Genomic DNA, 17551 nt, shown 5'->3' on the forward strand with positions numbered 1-17551 from the left:
GAGTTTGGGGAGTATAGGTGTATCCCACCATAACTGGCCTTTTTGCCTGAATTAACTGAGCAAGTCAATTCTATCTTCTTTTTGCTTAGTTTCACAACAGATTTGAAAGCATGAGGACTGAAGGAGTTATTCAGTGGTGGTGAACCTATGGCATGCGTGCTGCAGTGGGCTGTTTGCATCATTGAAAGCTCTAAAAGGTTTGCCATGACTAGTCTAAGTTGATTTCTCTTCATATAAGTTTGATAATCTGAAGCACAAAGCTAAATAATTGCATTACCACTGATGGTTAACAGTAGTCTGCTGGAGAGGCCTAGCTACAATTCACAGCCTAATGCTGAGGGAATTGTGTCTTATTTTCACTCATCTACAAATATTTTGTATTTGTGGTGGTTAAATCTCAGCTTTTTAATTCTAAGAACTTGCTATTTCCAGAGGAACATTGGTGTGAGGGAGGGGAGGGGTCGAGATCTAACCTATACCCTGGAGAGTGCCAGGAAAAGAGGGAAAACAGCTCTTTTAAATGCTTTCGAAAAGGGAAAAATGAGTCATTTTAGTCATTCGCATTTGAGAAAGTTATTCTCATCTAAGAAAAGACATTTGACAGATTGAAATCAAATATTACCACTGCTGTATTTCACATGGTGAATAGAAGTAATAGGCAATTATTTTTGTAAGTATTTCTAAAAAAAAAATCTATATAGGATTGGGCCAACATCCCTAAGATACAGTGAAAGGACTGAGTAGTTATTAAATGAATTTCAAACAGTATCAAGAGCCAATCATAATTTTTCCCTGAAGTATTCCAGTCTCTCTTCTATCAGAATGATCATATAGTTTCATTTTTTTCTTAAAAAGTCAAATAAGATAGAAAACTAGAAAACATAATTGATTTTAAAATTTCACTTCAGCAATATCTATTGAGCATTTACTGTGCAGTCAGGTGGTAGGATTTAATAGCATACAGACAAGGATGGTCCTTGCCCCTCACACCACTGCCAAAGTAGTCCCCTGAAGAATGTTCCAGGATTTATTCTATTTTGACATACCCACCTAGGGGTTGTGGATAATATTATAGCACACTTCCAAAAAAAATTTTATAGTACACTATCCATATTATGGAAGCAGATCTGTAGCATAATGTGATCTGTCTGGGAGGTGATTTTTTACTGATGAATACAACTATATGTATTATTTATGCTCTTTAATGATTACATAGTGTTCATTATTTAGATAAAATATATTCCTATTCAAAAATATTTATATATGCTTCCAGAGTTATTCAATTTTTATTTTACTTTTTTCTTTTCTTGTTGTCACTGAAGAACATCCCGCTGTATGAACGTACCACAGTTTATCCATTCAACTATTGAAGGATATCTTATGTGCTTCTAAGTTAGGGCAGTTATTCATAAAGTTGCTATAAATATTTGTATGCAGTTTTTTATATGAACATAAGTTTTCATTACTCATTTGGGTTTAGTCTTATAAAGATATGCCAAACTGGAATCAGCCCACTGCAGACAGGCAGGTCTGCCCACGCCCTACCGAGGTTGTGAGTCACGCGGAAGACACCGAATCAGCCCGTTGCAGACAGGCAGCCACCGGGTTCCACACTACAAAGACACAGAGGACACCGGACCACCAGACCATGGTACTGAGTCCTGCTGCTCCCGGCCCAGAAGTAGGGGCTTCTGAGCCACCGTCCCACTGCTCCTGGTCCAGAGGAAGGGGCTTCCTGGCCACCATCCCTCCCGCTGCTCCCAGCCCAGAGGAAAGAGCTTTTGGGCCACCATCCCTACTGCTGCTCCTGGCCCCTGTGCCACCTCTCCCAGCTCAGAGGAGGTAATCTGTGCAGGAGCCAAGAGCCCCCACCCCACCCCCATTGAAATGAGAAAACACATAAATAAGTCTCAAAACCAGACTTCCAGATCACTCACAGCAACCCCAGAGGGAAATGAGATGGAACACTCTGATACTCAACCACCTGGACCCACTAAACTGGCAACAAAAGAGGATCTGGAAAAAATGAAATCAGAAATAATTTCTCAGATAACAGGAGAAATTGTGCTCCTAGTGCAAGACATGATTAATCAAGAGAGGAGCTGAGGAACATGATGGAGTCCCAACATAGGAAACAAATGAAATCCATAAAACAGATGCAAATAGATTTCCAGGAGATGAAAAACTCCATTGAAAGTCTACACAGCAGAATGAGCCAATGTGAGGACAGAATTTCAGATATAGAAGATAAGATTGCAATTACTGACCAGGAAAAGAAAAATTGCTTCAAAATTATGAGGGAACACGAGAAATCAATCCAGCAGCTGCTGGACGATGCAAAGAATAACATAAGACTGATCGGAGTCAATGAAGAAACAGGAGAGAGTGCAGATGACATAAAAAAAACTCTTCACAGAAATAATGGCAAAAAACTTCCCAAGCAGGGGAAAAGAAGTTGACATACAGATAATGAGGCATATAGGACTCCAAATAGCCTTGATCAAAAACAACTACACATAGGCATATAATTGTTAAGATTCCAGAAACGCAAGGGAAGAACAAAGTTCTACAAGCAGTTAGAGAAAAGAAACAAATCACATACAAAGGAAAGCCCATCAGAATCACATCAGACTTCTCAACACAAACCATGAAGGCAAGAAGAGCTTGCAGTGACATATTCCAAGCCCTAAAAGAAAACAGCCTCCAACCCAGATTGATGTACCCTGCAAAACTATCTTTTAAAACTGATGGAGAAATAAGATACTTTCATGACAAAGAACACCTTAGGAACTTCGTGAATACCAAACCAGCACTCCAAAGAATTTTACACAATATCCTAGGAACAGACATTGAGGATCACAACCCTAAGAAGCAAAGCAGAATGAAAAAATCTGGCATGACAAGAAATTAAATGTAAAGGGGGAGAACCCAACAAAAAGAAAAAGTCATGGCAATGACAAGTCAATATGTTTCAGTTATAACCATCAATGTTAATGGTCTCAATTCACCAATCAAAAGAAATAGACTGGCAGAATGGGTCAAGAAGCAAAATCCAACAATATGCTGCATACAAGAAACACACTTAATTCAAAAGGAAACTCATAGACTGAAAGTTAAAGGGTGGAAAACAATACTCCATGTGACAGGAACCCGAAACAAAGCAGGAGTAGCTATCCTCTTTGCAGATCAAGTAGATTTCAAACCAACACTGATTAAGAGAGACGAAGAAGGGCACTACATCCTTGTAAAGGGAACAATCCAAGAAGAAGAGATGACAATCATAAACGTATATGCACCAAACACTAGTGTGCCCAAATATATAAAACAAATACTAACAGACATGAAAAATCAAATAAGCACTAATACAGTAGTAGTGGGGGACCTCACTACCCAACTGTCACAAATAGATAGATCAACTAGACAAAAAATAAGCAACGAAATACTAGAACTCAAACTCTTGAACAAATGAACTGAACAGATGTTTATGGAGTGTTCCACCCCACAAAATCAGAATACACATTCTTCTCAGCTGCACATGGGTCATTCTCCAAAATAGACCACATATTCACTCATAGAACATGTTTAAGTAAGTCCAAAGGAATTGAAGTTATCCCTTGTATATTATCAGACCATAGTGGGATGAAATTGGAGATCCATAGCAAAAGAAACTGGAAAAATTTCATAAACACGTGGAAATTGGACAACACACTTCTGAATAACCAATGGGTCACAGAGGAAATTAAAGAAGAAATCAGACAGCTTCTACAATTAAATGACAATGACAGTACAACATAACAGAATCTATGGGACACAATGAAAGCAGTATTATGAGGGAAATTCATAGTAGTGAATACTCATATTAGGAAAACAGAGCGAGCCCAATTAAACAACCTGATGCTCAACCTCAAGCTTCTAGAAAAAAGAAGAGCAGGATAAACCCAAAGCTCATTCAAGGGAGGAAATTATAAAGATCAGAGCAGAAATCAATGCAATAGAGACTAAGAGAATGATACAAAAAAATCAATGAAGCCAAGAGTTGGTTCTTCAAAAGAAGCAACAAAATTGACAAACGCTTAGCCAACCTTATCAGAAAAAGGAAAGAAAAGGCCCAAATTCATGCAATTAGGAATGAAAAGGGTGAAATGACAAAAGACCCAGCAGAAATCCAGAGGATCATCAATACCTACTTCCAGAATGTCTATGCCAATAAGATGGAAAACACAGAAGAAATGGACAGATTCCTAGAAACATGTCAATAAACAAAGTTGAACAAAGAAGACCTAAAAATTCTGAACAACCCAATATCAACCAATGAAATTGAAAATGTAATTAAAAACTAATCAACTAAGAAAATCCCAGGTCCTGATGGCTTCACTGCTGAATTGTACAAGACATTTAGAGAGGAACTTCTGCCACTACTGTTTAAACTCTTCAATGAAATCGAAAGGGAAGCAATACTCCCAAATTCATTCCTGGAAGCAAGCATCACTTTGATCCCCAAAGCAGAGAAAGATGCAACCGAAAAAGAGAACTATAGGCCAATCTCACTAATGAACATAGATGCAAAAATCCTTAATAGGATACTGACAAACAGAATGCAGAAGCTCATCAAGAAGATCATACACCCTGATCAAGTGGGATTCATCCCAGGGATGCAGGGATGGTTCAATATACGAAAATCAATCAATGTAATACACTATATCAATAGAGAGAAGGACAAAAACCATATGATTATCTCCATAGATGCGGAAAAAGCATTTGACAAAATCCAACATGCATTTATGACAAAAACACTACAAAACATTGGAAGAGATGGTCTCTACCTCAAACTGATAAAAGCCACCTATGAAAAACCAACAGCCAATATCATACCAAATGGTCAGAAACCGAAATCCTTCCCACTAAAATCAGGAACAAGACAAGGATGTCCACTATCACCACTCTTGTTCGATATAGTTCTGGAAACATTACCCACGACAATTAGACAAGAGAAAGAAATAAAAGGAATAAAGATAGGAAATGAAGAAGTCAAATTGTCATTATTTGCAGATGACATGATACTCTATATAGAAGACCCCAAGAACTCCACCAGAAGTCTTCTAGACTTAATAACCAAATTCAGTCCAGGAGCTGGTTACAAGGTCAACACACAAAAATGAGTAGTTTTCCTCTACATGAATGACAGACTCACTGAGAGAGAAATAGGGCAAATAATTCCTTTCACAATAGCATCCTAAAAACTGAAATACCTAGGAATCAACCTAACAGAAGAAATCAAAGACCTCTTCTCTGAAAACTATGGCACTCTGAAAAGAGAGATTGAAGATGATATCAGAGAATGGACAGACATTCCCTGCTCCTGGGTAGGAAGGATTAATATAATGAAAATGGCCATACTTCCAAAACTGCTATATAGATTCAATCCAGTTCCCTTTGAGATCCCAGCAGCATACTTCATGGACCTTGAGAAAACAATCCAAAAATTCATTTGGAACAAGAAGAGACCCAGAACAGCAAAAGCAATTCTAGGTAACAGAGACATGGCAGTGGGTATCACAATCCCCAACCTGCAACTATACTACAAAGTTACTGTGATAAAAACAGCATGGTACTGGCAAAGAAACAGACCTGAGGACCAGTGGAACAGATTAGAAGATGCAGAAACAATGCCAGACACACTCAGCCATCTCATCTTCGATAAAGGAGCCAAACACCCTCACTGGAGGAAAGATAGCCTCTTTAATAAATGATGCTGGAAAAATTGGGTTTCAGCTTGCCAAAGATTAAAACTAGACCTATATCTCTCGCCATGCACTAAATTGAAATCAAAATGGATTAAAGATCTAAATATTAAAATAGAAACTCTGAACCAGTTCGAACAGAGGTTAGGTAGAACTCTTGAAAACATCAGTGTAGGAAAAGATTTTATGAACAAAACCTCAGTTGCCCGTGAACTAGCACAAACAATCAACAAGTGGGATCTCTTCTTATGAAAAAGCTTCTACACAGCAAGAGAAACCACCAGCAGTGTGAAGAGACAACCCACAATGTGGGAAAAAATCTTCACCTGCTCTTCCTCAGACAAAGGTCTACTATCTCGAATCTATAAAGAACTTAAAAAGATGAGACCTCCCAAATTTAAAGACCCAACCCGAAAGTGAGCATCTGAAATGAACAGACATTTCTCAGAAAAAGAAGTAGAAATAGCAAATGAATACATGAAAAAATGTTCAACATCACTGGTCATTCGAGAGATGCAAATGAAAACAACGCTGAGATTCCACTTCACTCCAGAAAGAATGGCTGCTATCATGAAATCAACCAATAACAAATGCTGGTGGGTCTGTGGGGAAAGAGGGACCCTGCTCCACTGCTGGTGGGAGTGTAGACTGGTGCAAGCACTGTGGACATCAGTATGGAGCTACCTCAAAGAACTAGGACTGCAAGTCCCTTTTGACCCTGCTATTCTCCTGCTGGGTATCTTCCCCAAAGAATTAAAAGAATCGTACCACAGTGATATATATGCACCCATGTTCATAGCAGTGCAGTTTGTGATAGCTAAAACTTGGAAACAGCCCAAATGCCCATCAACTGGAGACTGGATAAAGAAAATGTGGTTTTTTAATAAAATGGAGTACTACTGAGCCATAAAAAGTGAAAAATTAGAGACCTTTATAGCTAAATGGATGTACATTGAGAGGTGAAATAAATAGGACACACATGTATAAATACCAAATAGTTTCTCTGGTGTGAGAAACTGAAAGTGTAAATCAGGACTAAAATGTATAATAGGAAATGTGAAATAGGAAGAAAAGGGGCAAAGGGGAAGGAAGTGGGAGGGCTAGGGGAAAGGAAAGAAGGGAATGGGATTAATATGAGAAAATGGAAAACTAGGAATAAAATCTTTGTAAATAGGGAGGCCTGGAGGGGTTGAAGGGAGGGCTGGGCAAGCCTGAAAAATAAGAACCAAGAGAGATTATGTAAAGGTGCAAATTTCCAATGATGAATGTCATTATATTGTATACCTAAAATGTACCAAGGATTAGAATGAATAATCGATAATGCAAAATAGGAAGAAAAGGTCCAAAGGGGTAGGGGTAGTGGGAGGGGCAGGGGAAAGGAAAGAAGGGAAAGGAAAAATGATGAGAAATGGAAAACATGGAAATAAAGTCTTTGTAAATAGGGAAGGGTGGAGGTGAAGGGAGGGCTAGGAATGGGGAAAAAATAAGAACCAAGATGCATCATGTAAAGGTACAGTTCCCAATGAGAAGTGTAATTGTGTTTATACCTACAATGTACCAATAAAGAATTTAACAACAAAAATGATGTGCCATCCTGTCTCCCAAAGTGGCTGCAGCAGCTTGCATTCCCACTAGCAATGAGTGAGTTTCTGTTGTTCCACATCTTTGTGAGCATTTGATGTTGTCGCTGTTTTGCACTTTCATCCTTTTAACAGGTGTGAAGTGATATCTCATTGTAATTTGCATTTCTCTTATGGCATATGATATTGAGCATCTTTTCATATGCTTATTTGCCATCTCTGTTTAGCTCTGGAGGTGTGTGTTCAGGTCTTTTGCCCAGTTTTAATTGAATGATTTATTTTCTTACTATTCAATTTTAAGGATTCCTTGTACTTTTTGTATATTAGTATTTTATGAGATGTATTTTCAAATATTTTGTCTCAAACTGTGGCTCTTTTTAGTCTATGAAAACTGTCTTTCTCCGAGCCTAAGTTTTAGATTTTAATGAAGACTGTTAGGCAGCTTTCTGTAATTTTAACAAATACTTGACATTATTTGGCTTCAAGTTCAAGTCCATAATCAGTTGGCCCCATTGCTTCTGGGGCTATGGCAAGGCACGACATTATGACAGGGAGTGTGTGGCAGAAAAGAGCTGCTTACTTTGTGGCTAGGAAGCAAAAAAGAGGAAAGCAAAGAGTTCAAGCCCTACAATTCCCTTTGATGGCATGCCTCAATGACATGAAAATCTACCACTAATCCCCAGCTCTTAGATTCCACCATCTCCTTATAGCACCAAGCTGAGGACCACACCTTTAACACATGAGCCTCAGGAGACATTTAAAATCCTTTTTTCATTCATAGATTTTGCTTTTGGAGTTGTATCTAAAATGTTATTTTCATACTCAAAGTCACTTAGATATCACCTCTCTGTTATCTTCTAGGTGCTTAATAGTTTAATGTTTTATTTACATTTAGGTCTGTGATCTATTTTTAGGGTTTTTTTGTAGAGGATATGAGATCTGTATCTAGATTCACTGTTTTGTGTGTAGATATCCAGTATTTTTTCAGTAGCATTCTCCTCTGAATTACATTTGCTCTTTTGTCAAAGGTCACTTGACTGTATCTACATGGATCTTTTTCTGGGCTCCCCACTCTGTTCCATTGGTCTCCTTGTCTACTCAGCTTTTCTCAAACATCATACTGTCTTAATTATGTAGCTTTGTGATGAGTTTTACAGTCGTGTAGTAGTAGTCCCATGAATTTGCTCTCCTTGACTTTTGTGAGGCCTCTTCTGAATCTTTTGCCTTTCCATAAGCTATAAAACCATTTCATTAATAATCACAAAATAACATTCTGGTATTTCTTTAAATCTGTAGATGAAGTTGAAAAGAAAAGAACTGGGATTTTGACAATATTTTATCTTCCTACCCATATCTATGGAAGATATCTCCATCTATTTAGATTTTATTTGACTTCTTTTATCAGACTTCATTGTTTTCTTTATATGAATATTGTATATATTTTGTTAGATTTAAAAATAAGTATTTAATTTAGGTGGTTGCTAATATAAATGGTATTTTGACCAGGTGTAGTGGCGCATGCCTGTAGTCCCAGCACTCAGGGGGCTGAGGCAGGAGGACTGCCCTGAGTTTGAGGCTAGCCTGGGCTAACATGATGAATTCAAAGCCAGCCTGAACTACATAGCAAGACCCTATCTCAAAAAAAAATGGTATTGGGGCTGGAGGTTTATCTGAGTGGTGCGTCGCCTACCTTGCAAGCTCAAGGTCCCGAGTTTTGTCCTGGTACAAAAAAAAAAAAAAAAGGTATTTTGATTTTAATTTCAAATTCAGATTGTTCATTGGTGGAATATAAGAATGAAATTGACTTCTGTTTATTAACATTGTCTCATACTACTTTTCCATAATTGCTTTTTAATTCAAAAAGATTTTCTTTATTCTTTGGGATTTTCCTTATGTTATTTAGGAACAAAGACAGTTTTAATTTTTCCTTGCCAGTTAATATGTCTTTTATTTCCTGGATTAGCTAGGACTTCAAGTAAACTGTTGACAATAGATGGTGAGAGTGGACATCATTTTGTTCCTGATCTTACCCAGAAAGCATCTAATTTCTTACCATCAAGTATGGTGTTATTTGCAGGATTTTGTTGATACTCTATGTTAAGCTGAGGAAATTTTCTTCTATTTTTAGTTTTCTTAGTGTTTTTTAAAATCATGAATCATTGCTGGATTTTGTCAAATGCATTTTCTATGTGTACTGATAGTACTATATGATTTTTATTGTTTGGCTTGTTGATATGATGATAGATTATTAGTTGATTTTTAATGTACTATCTTATGTACCTTTAATAAATCATATTTGATTATTGTATCATATTTCTAAGGTCACTGTAATGAAGTACTGCCAACTGAGAGGCCTAAACAACACAAATTGATTGTTTCATTGCTCTGGAGCCAAAGGATTGAGTTGCAGGTGTCACCAGAGTTGGAGCCTTCTGAGGGCTCTAAGGGAAAATACATCTCATTCTTCTCTCCTATCTTGAGTGTTTTGCTTGAAATCTTTGGTGTTTTGTAGATGCATAACCTCCACCTTTGCTGTTATCTTCACACAGCATCCTCCTTATGTGCATGTCTGTCCAAATTTCTCCTTTTTATAAGGTAGCCAGTGATGTTGCTATAGAAGTTTGCCCTACTCCAATATGTTCTTCTGAATTAATTTCATCTCCAATAAACTTATTTCCAAATAAAGTCACATTCTGAGGCCCTGGGGGATAGGATTTCCACATATGATTTTGGAAGGGGTGAACTGATACATTTTTCCCTTTGGCCCTCTAAATTTTATATCCTTCTCACATACAAAATGCATTCATCCATCCCAACATCTCCAAAAGTTTTAGCCCATTCCAACATCAACTTTGAGTCCAAACTTTCATTGAAATATTACCTAAATCAGGTATGAAAGAGACTTAAGTTATGCTTCATCCTAGAGCAAAATTTCTCTCCATCTGTGAACCTGTAAAGCCAGACAAGTTACCTGTTTCCAAAATTCAATGGTTGGGACAGGCATAGGTTAGACATTCCCATTCCAAAAGGTGGAAATTTGGAGGGAAATAAAAGGAGTCACAGGCTGAAATGAGCCTGAAATCTAGCAAAGTCCATTAGATTTTAAGGCTTGAAAATAATCATTTTTGCCTGGACACTTTGTATTCTGAGCCCACAAGGGTGGCATCTTTGCTATTCACATTCACTGTAGATTACATATCTGACTTCAAAGCTTACAAGGTGTGATTAAAAACTATGGCAAATATTTAAATTTTACATAATTTTTACAGTAAAAGACACATTGCCGATAATCTCCCCCAATTTTCCCCAAATACACTTGTCCCATTATTCTTGCCACTTTCTGAAGCAGTTTTAGAAATCCTCTTTTGAGAGTATCTTTAGTTGTGTTGTTGTGGCTGCCTTGACCTTCATGGTGGAGCCCTGATAGGGATCCTGGGGGTAAAATTCACATTTGTGAGTCCCCAAAAGACTGGGTCTCTCTGGAGTTTTTAACTTAATGTGTCCCACTAAACCTCCAGCAATTCATCAACTATTAGTTTAGTTTCCCTATTTTCTCCTGGTTCTTGTGGTTTCTGCTTCTGGACTTTGCTCAGGTAACTTGTGGCTCTGTATCTGCCTGTCTATTTCTCCAATTCTCTGGAGTAACAGTTTGCCTTGTGACCTCAATTTCCTGATGGATCTAAGAGTTGTTGATTTTAAGTTTGTGCAGTTTTTTTAAAATTCTTGTTATGTGGATGATAGAGAAAGCTTCTAAGTTCTTTGCATGTTGGACTGGAAAATGAAGTTTCTGCTTAATTTTTACTTTTGGGTCCTTTATATGTGTTACTGTTACCAATACAGTGACCTTGTGTATATGATCCACTCCCTTCTGCAGATTGCTTCCTTGAAGTGGAATCAAAGGTCACACAAAATGCTAATTGATTACTTGGCTGAATTTCCTTATGCTAAGGACACTATGCTCAGTATAATATGGATAAATTTGCCTTTTTATACACATTCTCACCAACACTATTATCTAATTTTTGTATCTTTGTCCACTGAGTAAGCATAAAATGATATCTCATAGTTTCACTTGCTTTTCTTTGATTAACCATAAGCCTGTCTTTTCACATTATTGATCCGTGTATTTCTTCTTTTATTAATTACCTATGCGTAATTCACCTGTTTCTAAATTGGGATGTTCATCCTTTTCCTATTAATTTATAAGAAAGTTTGTTTTTACATGAAAATTTGCTTTGTAGTAAATTTTATGTATTATATTTTGTAAATGTTTTTCTCATAGGTGTGTTATTTTCAACTTTAGTTACAGTGAAATTTTTGATTTTTCCATTTGCAATAAAATATAGCCTACCTTTCTCTTGATTTTTTGATTTTTTAAATATTGCTAACAAAGACTTTCCTCGTTCCTGAAATATTGGGTAGTTTGTTTTGATTTTTGACCTTGGTTTTTGCATAGCTATCTTTTCCTCTAGTCCTCAGTTTATGTCTTTGGTTCACCTGGAATTTATACTGGTGGAAAGCCTTAAAGTGGGGTCAAGCTTGATTTGTAGCCAATTGTACAAACACTTCAGAAATAGATTCTGTTTTCTTCGTTGATTTATGATGCTACCTCTGTTCCCTGCTGGGATCTCCTTCTGGACTCCTCTCGTTATGAATGTGTCTGCTTCACACTGTCCAATACTATATAGCATTTACTCTGTGGTGGTGCACCCCCTTAACACTTCCTCTTCTTTTCCTCACAACCCCTGCTATTCTCACAGATTTATTCTTCAAAATCGCCTTTTGATATAAGTTTTTCAAGGTCATTTCTGTGCAAAATAGGAGTTAGTGCTTTTTAAAAATTATTCTCATGCACTTTCAATGAAAGTTATATGCAAGTTTTTAATTTACTTGTAAATATTTCAATTGGATCTCTTATGTTCTTTTTTTAATTAATCAAGATATTCTGTTGTTACTCATATTTTTAACTGTTTAATTGAATGCTTATTGTTTACAGTATTTTCAGTGGTTTATTTTTGGACTTGTTAGGTATGTTAGTATATTATTTGCAAATAATTTTTGCCATGTTTAATACATAAGCTATTCATTCTTTTGTTTTGGCTTTATCTACTACATAATATTAAATAATAATGGCATTAGTGAATGTTTTTATCTCATTTGGGGCTTTTTTGGGAACGACTTCAGCATTTTTAATCTTAGTGGTTTAGCTAATGTTCGGAAATATATGCTTTTTCATTTTAAGGGATTTTCTCTTCTGTGATTTTATTTGGTCCTTTTTACAATTAGGAATATATGATGAGTTTTGTCAAGTAGTCACATAAAATAATAATTCACAGACTTTCCTGGTTTTTTTCCTTGTTCATGTAATGAATTATTTAAATAGACTTTTCTCATATGGAGATATTTTTCTGTGTGCAGTTGAGCTAGTCTATTTGCATACAAGTTCTCATTTGATCATGAATACATCTTGGCCTATAGCTTTTTATAAATCAGTGACTGACGACTTTCTTTAAAAATTTCTTTTTTGCCTTTTTATACTATTTAGGTATTTCAGTTAATTTCTATTACATATTTTTCTACAAAATCACCCATTTTCCCCAAATTTCCCCATCCATTAGCATACAGTTCTTTCAGTTTTATCTGTATCTCTCTCTTCCTCTTTTATATCCAAAAATATATATGCTCACATGTGCATTTATGTCTAATTTATTAATCTACCATTTTTTCTTTTTGTTAAATTATAATTGCATTTTTATTTTTAATTCAGACTTTTGGCTTGCCTTGTGCATCTTTCTTTGCACTTTTTATAGCTTCTCATGTTGACTGCTTACTTGGTTTATTTTATTCTGTCTCACTTAAGCACAGAAGGTGTATTTTATTCGGAATATATCTTAGACTGTATCCTATAGGTTCTATTCAATCAGCAGGGAGAGATTGATGCTACTGGCTCTAATTATTTCTCAAGTATAAGGGCAGAGAATTCTGACCTCGATCTACCCATCACCATTCCCACAAGGTCCCATTGTATCTAGGCAAGAACCTAGAAAGCTTGGACAAATTGTGTAGAACACTAATTTTTCCTAGCTGGAATAGACTTTAATCGTTTATTTTATTTTATTTTTATTTTTATTAATACATATTTGCAACACACAATGATTATATTTATTGTGGGGGAGTTGGTACCTGTAAAGAACACCTCATTTCTTTTTTCATCCGCTGTCCCTCCCAGGCCTCCTGGGTTCATCTCTTGGTCTCCTTCCCATTTGCAGAAGCTCTATTTCCATTTTTTTCTTTCAGTTCCCTTTTTCCCCATGCCTTTTCCCTCCCTTCCCTCCCCTTCTTCCCCCTCCCTCTATCTTTTGTTTCCCACCCCATTTCAAAAAGATCCCTCTCTTTATTTTGCTCTTTATTGCTTTTAGTTAAAGGCAATAGTGAATCTTGTTCTGTTTTGCTCCTTTCTTTGGGCAAAGCCAAACCCAATATTAGAATATATTAGAAAAGCAGAGTGGATGAACACCTGCAGTATGAGAAATGGAAACAGAGAAAGCTACTGATGAGCAAGGAAAAGTATAGCAGTTCAGAATGCCTGGTGTAAGCTTGTTTTAGCCACAACAGTCTCCAGTGAAGGAAGAGGGAAAAGTGGGTGCTCTTTTCTTCTTTCAGTGCAGGTGGTGCTGTTATCATCCTCCAGCTTTCTGGAAGGGGGGCAGAGAACATCTAGACCTTGGAATCTGTTTTTAATATTTGCCACTGGCAGTTATATGCCACTCGGCATCCTGCAGTGTGACCAATAGTATCAGTTTTCATTCTCTGTTGATAAGAGCAGGAGAAAGGTAGAAAGAGAAACTCAGAGAAAAGCAGACTTACTCCTACAGGCCAGCTGTTTTCATGTGTCTCTTATATGTTGGTGATTATCTGTGGTTGTGCCTTTAATGTTTTTCTTGTCCCAAGAACTGTTTAGGAGATCATTTTTTTAAATTTCCAGTGGATCTGGCCTACTTCTTTTTTTTTCCAGCTTAATTCTATTGTAGGTTATTTATGTCCTGGCCATTGTTTCATGAGGATATATTTTTTTATCCCTAGCACTGTCTAATTATTGCCACCAGTATTGATACTAACAAATGATCCAGGTATAGCCTTTATAAACTCAATCCCCAACACAGGTAGAGTGTGGAGTCAGCTCTGGTCTTAGTAGCCATGTATCTCAACTGTTTAAGAATTCTAGAATTCAAAACTCTAACTACATCCTAGAGAAGTGGCACATGCCTGAAATCCTAGTACTCTGGGAAGCTGAGGCATGAGGACTGTAATCGAATCTAGCCTGGGCAATTTAGCAACTCAGACTCTGACTTGAAAAATGTTTTAAAACGGTTGGAGATGTAGCTCAGTCCAAAGGTCCTGGAGTTAATCCCTAGTACTTAAAAAAAAAAATCAACGACCAGATGTGATGCTGTAGAAGCCATCTGAAAATTTAATACTGTTGTAACAATGATAGAAAGATTCTTTCCATGATATCCAATATCTAATCCCTGCATACAAAGTTGAGTATGTCTGTTCCCATACTATTTTTCAGTCACCTTCATACTGCATGAATCATATTTGTAATGCTAAAAACAAGCTTTTGTCAGTATAAGGTAAAAAATAAAATGTTAATATTTAACTGATTCTGTATACACTATAAGAATTTCAGTGCATTATCATCAGTAGATTATTTGGTTCTGGGTGATTGTACATGATTAAAGTTCCCAAGTAGTTGGGCTGTGAGAGATGAACATTCTCAGCAAACAAATGGAGTTTTTACCTTTCTTGGGATTTTATTTTATGAAAGATATTTTTAGTGGACTACCTTTGTTTTTATCTCAAATCTATCCTTTTAACCTTTAGTTTGCTTTCATTTTGGAGGGCTAGAAGGCATGGCAGTTTTATGAAAAACCTTATGCATACAGTCCAGCCTTATAAGCTGGCCATGGTGGGGCATATTGGTAATCCCAGCTCGATGGGAAGTGAGGCAGGAGGATGGCAAGTTCAGGCCCAGCCTAGGCAGTAGCAACTTACAGAGACCCTGTCTAAAATGAGAAATGGAGAAGGACTGGGGATGTAGCTGAGAGTGAAGATCCAGGTTTCAAACCCCAAATAAGAAAATCTAATTCTGAAATTACTGAAACTTACAATTCTTTTAAATGACTAAAATGCTTCATTTTTCCTTTCTCTGCCCCTGCCACCTTCTTTAATGACATTACATATTTGTTTTTATATTATTATTGACAAAGAAGAGAAGAAAAATTTAAAAGGTACTTTACATCTAATATGAATTAAATACAAGTTACACTAAGCGTGAAATTATGAAAACTGAAAGACTTTTTGGTAGATTGAAAGAGCCTCAGTCATGGGTTCAGGTGCCTTGAGGTTGTTCCCAGATCTAGGCCTGTTCACTTTCAACATGGCCTTGAGCAACCCATTTATCTCTGTCAATTTCTCTTTTCTTGTCTATAAAAATGGACAAAGTAATGTTTTAGAGACCTTGAAAATCTAATGCCTAGCACAGCATCCCCCCACACATGCCTTAATAATTCTCTTTCTTAGTAATTGTCTCACTGTAAGCATGTGTTTGTTCTTCATTTTTCACATACCTAGCATCTAGCATGGTGCCTGACCCAGTATCTAGCTAGCTTCTCTCTTCTCTGGTCACATCCCTAGGCCTTTTCTGATCTTCCTTCCTACCACTATCAGAATTGACATCTCTGTTTCTCTTTAAGCCTCTGCCTGTCTTGTAAATATTTCCACATGCCTAGGAAAAATGGTTATAATGATAAGTGAAATAGAAAATGCAGAAGACAAAACAATTTAAGGGAAGAAATGGAAACAAAGTAAAGAGAGTTTGAGATAGATTAAATCTGAGATTCCATGGGATATTCAAGGACATGTGTTCAGTATGTGCTTATATCTACTCATTTAAAGCTGAGACTTGAAATCCAGGCTAGAAATATAAATTGAGTGTCATCAGTGTGTAAGAGGAGATACAATCATAGGAAAGGATGAAGTCACTCTCAGAGAGTGTTGAGAGTGAGAAAATCTGAAGCTGAACCTGTTGTTAGGGTTTAGACCTAAAATTTCTCCCCAAAGCCTCATGTATTCAGAGGGCTTTTGAAGGTGATTGGATCATAGGGGAACTATCATCCTAAATGGATTAATCCATTGATGAGTTCATGGCTCAATGTGCTGTTAGGAGGTGGGGCTTGGTTGGAAGTGAGTCTCTGAGGATGTGACCTGGAAAAAGGTATTCTTGTCTCTAGCTCCTCACTTGTTTCTCTGTTTCTTGACTGCCATGGATTGAGCAGCTTCCATCTGCCATGCCCTTCCACCATGCCATTTCTGCCTTGGATACTCAATCCAACCATGGACTGAAACCACTGGAAACTGTGAGCCAAATAAATCTCTCCTTTAGGTTGCCTGTATTTTGTCCCAACAAGAGGAAGTGACTGATATATCTGGGGCATACCAATGTGTATAGAAGTACTGGAGAAAGGTGACTCCACACCAAGAGGGAGCATTGATGGTTGTAAGAGAACTGAAAGAGAGTGGACCCACAAAAGCCCACATCGAGGCTAATGGTAACAGCCAATACAGCATAAAGACCCAGGAGAATGAGATCAGGAATGGCTCCTCATAAGGGAACGTGGAGACTACCGTCACATTCACCTACAAAACACTGGAGAGATTGGAAACCAGTTCTCAGTTGCTTTAGAAATTAATGGGACATGAATTTGCCTTAGCTACCTGTAGATCTTGCTGGGTTCACAGGGGAAGCAAGTCCTGCTCCCTGGAGCAAGAACATTCAAGTGACATTTCCTGGAGGTGTATATCATCATTTCTTGGGATACCCCTGACCAAAGATGCAGATTTCTAAGTAAAAATTTAAGGCGGATCCAGAAGATACTAAAGACAGAGCATCTCAGTTATTGGATGTTCCTGAAGTAGAGGAAAATGACAAAGGCCCAAGAGTCATTATCACTGGAGGATGTGGCTGTGAGGTTCACCTGGGAGGAGGGGCAGCTCCTGGGCCCTGCTCAGAAGGACCTGTACTGGGACGTGATACTGGAGAACTACAGTGGGTGAGGACAGCTGTCCTGTATCACTCGGAGGATGCCCCATCAGTGGCCTTTTCTTTCTCAGCTTCTGGAAGCTTTGTGTTTCAAGCCAGTAGGCCAGATGTCCTTTCCAAGTTGGAAT

The 17551-nt window shown here is 37.4% G+C and overlaps 1 protein-coding gene across 8 annotated transcripts in view; it reads left to right on the top strand.

The window, feature by feature from the left end:
- Mtus2 (microtubule associated scaffold protein 2) overlaps positions 1-17551 on the top strand; it is a 716842-nt gene that overhangs the window by 427626 nt on the left and 271665 nt on the right. The gene's annotated exons all lie outside the window — the stretch shown is intronic.

This window comes from Heterocephalus glaber, unplaced genomic scaffold (assembly GCF_053883595.1).
Source record: "Heterocephalus glaber isolate CG9 unplaced genomic scaffold, H.glaber_assembly_v1.0 deba00001720, whole genome shotgun sequence".
NCBI classification, from domain to species: domain Eukaryota; kingdom Metazoa; phylum Chordata; class Mammalia; order Rodentia; family Bathyergidae; genus Heterocephalus; species Heterocephalus glaber.